The sequence below is a fragment of the Neophocaena asiaeorientalis genome, unplaced genomic scaffold (assembly GCF_003031525.2).
Source record: "Neophocaena asiaeorientalis asiaeorientalis breed wild unplaced genomic scaffold, Neophocaena_asiaeorientalis_V1.1 scaffold83, whole genome shotgun sequence".
Lineage (NCBI taxonomy): Eukaryota > Metazoa > Chordata > Mammalia > Artiodactyla > Phocoenidae > Neophocaena > Neophocaena asiaeorientalis.
The window spans coordinates 1,986,693-1,992,383 of NW_020172867.1; the positions used below are offsets into that span (position 1 = coordinate 1,986,693).

Genomic DNA, 5,691 nt, shown 5'->3' on the forward strand with positions numbered 1-5,691 from the left:
CACCCCAAACTGGATCCAGGGGTTTCTACTCCAAGAACTGGGGAGCAGAGCCTGCCCCACAGAGCAAAGAGGAGGCCCTGCACAACATCCAGTGCAGACTCCAGTCACCACAACACCAAACACACCCCTATCAAGGGGACAACAGACACACACTGAGGAAAACGGTGGCAGGCATCTATACCAAAAATAGCCCTTGCACAAAAAATACTGGACTCACACAGTTCACACAGGGATGTTCCCACATGAAAACAGCCCTTCAAGACCACTGTAGGTAACTGTTCCTCCTAAATTCATAGAGTCAGAGAAATTTAAGTAAAATGAAACAGAGGAATTACTCCCAACTAAAAGAACAAGGCCGCGATAGTGAGAGGCCCGCGCACCGCGATGAAGAGTGGCTCCCGCTCGCCGCAACTAGAGAAAGACCTCGCACAAGAACGAAGACCCAACACAGCCATAAATAAATAAAATAAAATTAAAAAAAAAAAAAGAACAAGAGAAATCCCTTGAAAGAACAATGAAACAGATCTCTCTAGTCTACCAGACCCTGAGTTCAAAAAAGAGGTAGTAAAAATGCTAAAGGAATTAACGGAGACTGTCAAAAGAAATGCAGCTCACTGTAACAGGAACTAGAACCTATAAAGAGGAACCATTCAAAATTAGACAACTCAATTTCTGAGATAAAAACTGAGCTAAAGGCAATGAATAACAGCCTAAATAATGCAGAACAAATAAGTGATCTGGAAGATAGAATAATGGAAATCACCCCATCAGAACAGTAGACAGAAAGACAAGTGAAAAGAAAGAAAAGAAAGCAACATATGAGATCTATGGGATAACATAAAGCATGCCAACCTATGCACAATACGGGCTCCAGAAGAAGAAAGAGAAAAGGAATCAAAGGTGTATTTGAAGAAATTATGGCTGAAAACCTCCCTGATCTAAAAAAGGAGACAGATATCCAAGTACAGGAAGCACAGAGGCTCCCAAATAAAAGGAGCCCAAAGAGACCCACACCAAGATGTATCATAATTAAAATGGCAAAAATTAAAGATAAAGAGAGGATTCTAAAGGCAGCAAGAGAAAAACAAAGAGTCAGTTACAAGGGAACCCCCATAAGGCTATCAGCTGATTTCTCTACAGAACCTTTTTCAGGCCAGAAGGGAGGAGCAAAATATATTCAAAGTGCTGAAAGGGAAAAACCTGAAACCAAGGATACTCTACCCAGCAAGACTATCACTTAGAATAGGAGAGATAAAGAATTCCTCAGAGAAGCAAAAACTAAAAGAATACAGCAATACTAAAACTCAAAGAAATAGTGAAAGTTCTTCTCTAAATAGAAAAGAAGCAAGATTCTATAGGAAAGGGAAAATCACAATACAAAAGGCAAATATTTAAAAGGATTGAAGATCACTTAAACAAGCTAGTACATAGACTTTAAAAAAAATCAAAAAAAAATTCTGAAAGCATTATAACTACAACGAACAGCAAAAGTATAAACATGAAGATGTAAAATAGGACATCAAGATCACAAAACATAGGTGAGGGGAATAAGAAAATGTAGATCTTTTAGAATGTGTTGGGAACTTCCCTGGTGGTGCAGTGGTTAAGAATTCACCTGCCAATGCAGGGGACACGGGTTCGATCCCTGGTCCGGGAAGATCTCACATGCCACGGAGCAACTAAACCTGTGCACCACAACTACTGAAGCCTGAGCACTCTAGGGCCTGCATGTCGCAACTACTGAGCCCACATGCTGCAACTACTGAAGCCCGCGTGTTCTAGGGCCTGTGTGCCGCAACTACTGAGCCAGGATGCTACAACTACTGTAGCTCACACACCTAAAGCCTGTGCTCCACAACAAGAGAAGCCACTGAAATGAGAAGCCCACGCACCAGTACGATGAGTAGCCTCCACTCACCACAACTAGAGAAAGCCCACGCACAGCAATGAAGACCCAACACAGCCAAAAAAAAAAGAATGTGTTTGAACTTATATGACTATCAGTCTAAAGCAAGTAGATATAGTTATGGGTTAACATACTTGAAAACCAGGCTAATCACAAATCAAAAATATATAAAAGATTCACAAAAACCAAAAAGAAAGAAACTCAAGCACAATTTTAAAAAAACCCCATCAACCTACAAAATGGAAAAGCAAAAAACAAAAAAAAGGAACAAAGAAGAAATACAAAATCAAATGGAAAACAAGGTTTAAAATGGCAGTAAATACATACTTATCATAATTACTTTAAATGTCAATGGAATAATGCTCCAATCAAAAGACACAGAATGGCAGACTGGATAATAAAACAAGACCTACCTAATTAAAATTCAGGAGAGGAAAAAAATATTCAGCAAACAATTCAGGCGAGTATCTCAAAACATTACTCTGCCTCACCACCATAAGTCATGCTGCCTCAGGCTCCCTGGTGCTATCATATTAAAATTTTCTAAGAACTAGTGGGAAAGAGTTTTAGCAAGATACCCAAGACAGTCTGACTTAAAGTGTGAATCCTTTGTGCCTACATGGACACACAGACATACACACAATTTTGGAACAATATTTGTGTTTGCATATGTGTAAAATTTTTGAAGATCTATTTCATAGCTTTTTGGAAATATTTCCCAAAGTAAGGGCAATATCACATTGGTTTTAAAATACAGTCCATCAGAAGAAAGTGTATGCTGTTACCTTAAATCTCATTCCAGAAGGTTAGTTGCGCTGTTCAGGAATTATACCTCAGTCAATTGCTGTCAGCTAAACATTTCATCAAAAAATTCTCTATTCCAGTGTTGTATAAAAGGAGACAAGGTTAGCACTCCCCTTGACAACAATGGAAGAGGCCCTTGGGCCTGACAACATACATATGGTTAAGGCATTTCCACCTACTTAGTGGCATCTAACCATTGTTTTTTTTCCAAATTGGAAGGGAAGAGGTAAAATTGTCACTATTCGCAGATGACATGATACTATATATAGAAAACCCTAAGGACTTCACACAAAAACTACTAGATCTAATAAATGAATTCAGCAAAGTAGCAGGATACAAGATTAACATTCAGAAATCAGTGCATTTATTTACACTAACAATGAAATATCAGAAAAAGAATGTAAAAAAATACCTTTTAAAATTGCACTAAGAAAATAAAATACCTAGGAATAAACCTTTCCAAGGAGGTGAAAGACTTATTTGCTGAGAACTATAAAAACATTAATAAATTAAAGAGGATTTAAAGAAATGGAAAGATATCGCATGTTCTTGGGTTGGAAAAGTTAACATTGTTAAAATGGCAATACTGCCCAAAGCAATCTACAGATTTAATACCACCCCTATCAAATTATCCATGACATTTTTCACAGAACTAGAACAAATAATCCTAAAATTTATATAGAACCATAAAAAACCCAGAATTGCCAAAGCAATCCCAAGGGGGGGGGGGAAGCAGGAGGCATAAATCTCCCAGACTTCAGACAATACTACAAAGCTACAGTAATCAAAACAGTGTGGTATTGGTACAAAAACAGACATACAGATAAGTGGAACAGAACAGAGAGCCCAGAAACAAACCCACACACCTCCAGTCAATTATTCTTTGAAAAAGGAGGCAAGAATATAAAATGGGAAAAAAGTCTCTTCAGCAGGTGGTGCTGGGAAAGTTGGACAGCTGCATGTAAATCAATGAAGTTAGAACACACCCTCACACCTTGCACAAAAATAAACTCAAAAGGCTTAAAGGCTTAGATATAAGAACTGACACTATAAAGCTCCCAGAAGAGAGAATAGGTGAAACATTCTCTGACATAAATTGTACCAATGTTTTCTTAGGTCAGTCTCCCAAGGCAATAGAAATAAAAACAGAAATAAACAAATGGGACCTAATCAAACTTACAAGCTTTTGCACAGCAAAGGAAACCATAAAACAACCAAAAAGACAACCTACGGAATGGGAGAAAATATTTGTAAATGATGTGTCCAACAAGGACTTAATCTCCAAAATAAACAAACAGCTCACGCAGCTCAACAATAACAACAAAAACAAATCCAATCAAAAAAAATGGGCAGAAGACCTTAATAGACATTTCTCCAAAGCAGACATACAGATGGCCAGTAGACACATGAAAAGATGCTCAACATCACTAATTACTAGAGAAATGCAACTCAAAACTACAATGAGGTACCACTTCACACAGGTCAGAATGGCCATCATTTAAAAGTCTACAAATAACAAATGCTAGAGAAGGTGTGGAGAAAAAGGAATCCTCCTACACTGTTGGTGGGAATGTAAGTTGGTACAGCCCCTATGGAAAACAGTATGGAGCTTCCTCAGAAAACTAAAAATAGAGGTACCATATTATCCAACAATCCCATTTCTGGACATATACCTGCACAAAACTATAATTCAAAAAGATACATGCACCCCAGTGTTCATAACAGCACTATTCACAATAGCCAAGACATGGAAACAACCTAAATGTCCATCGACAGATGAATGGATAAAGAAGACGTGGTACATATATACAATGGCTTACTACTCAGCCATAAGAGAGAATGAAATAATGCCATTTGCAGCAACATGGATGCAACTACAGATTATCATATTAAGTGAAGTAAGTCAGAAGGAGAAAGACAAATACCATATGATATCACTTATATGTGGAATCTAAAATATGGCACAAATGAACTTATCTACAAAACAGAAACAGACTCACAGACATAGAGAACAGACTTGTGGTTGCCAAGGGGGAGGGAGAGGGATGGACTGGGAGTTTGGGGTTAGTAGATGCAAACTATTACATTTAGAATAGATAAACAACAAGGTCTTACTATATAGCACAAGGAACTGTATCCAGTCTCCTGGGATAAAGCATAATGGAAAAGAGTATTAAAGAAAGAATGCTGCTTCCATGTCTTGGCTATTGTAAACAGCACCGCAATGAACACTGGGGTGCATGTATCCTTTCGGACCATGTTTTTCTCCGGGTATATGCCCAGGAGTGGGATTGCAGTATCATATGGTAGCTCTATTTTTAGTTTCTTAAGGAACCTCCATACTGTTTTCCATAGTGGTTGCACCAATTTACATTCCCACCAACAATACAGGAGGGTTCCCTTCTCTCCACACCCTCTACAGCATTTATTGTTTGTGGATTTTTTGATGATAGCCATTCTGACAGTTGTGAGGTGATATCTCACTGTAGTTTTGATTTGCATTTCTCTAATAATTAGCGATGTTGAACATCTTTTCATGTGCCTCTTGGCCGTCTGTATGTCTTCTTTGGAGAAATGTCTGTTTAGGTCATGGAAGCAACCTAAATGTCCAACGACAGAAGAATGGATAAAGAAGATGTGGTACATATATACAATGGAATATTACTCATCCATTAAAAAGAATAAAATAATGCCATTTGCAGCAACATGGATGGATCTAGAGATTGTCATACTGAGTGAAGTCAGACAGAGAGAGAGAAATAACACTTATGTGCAGAATCTAAAAAAAAATGAAACAAATGAACTTATTTACAAAACAGAAACAGACTCACAGACGTAGAGAATGAACTTATGGTTACGGGGGGATGGGTGAGGGGTAGGATAGTTAGGGAGTTTGGGATTGACATGTACACACTGATATATATATATATATATTTTTTTTTTTTTTTTTTTTTTGCGGACCCGGGGCCTCCCCTTTTTGT

At 38.0% G+C, this 5,691-nt stretch overlaps 1 non-coding gene across 1 annotated transcript; it reads left to right on the forward strand.

The window, feature by feature from the left end:
* The first annotated feature begins 2,789 nt into the window (after positions 1-2,789).
* On the forward strand, positions 2,790-2,915 carry LOC112397745 (U6atac minor spliceosomal RNA). The gene has a single exon (XR_003002870.1). It is a non-coding gene; the product is annotated as a U6atac minor spliceosomal RNA (small nuclear RNA).
* The last annotated feature ends 2,776 nt before the right edge of the window (positions 2,916-5,691 follow it).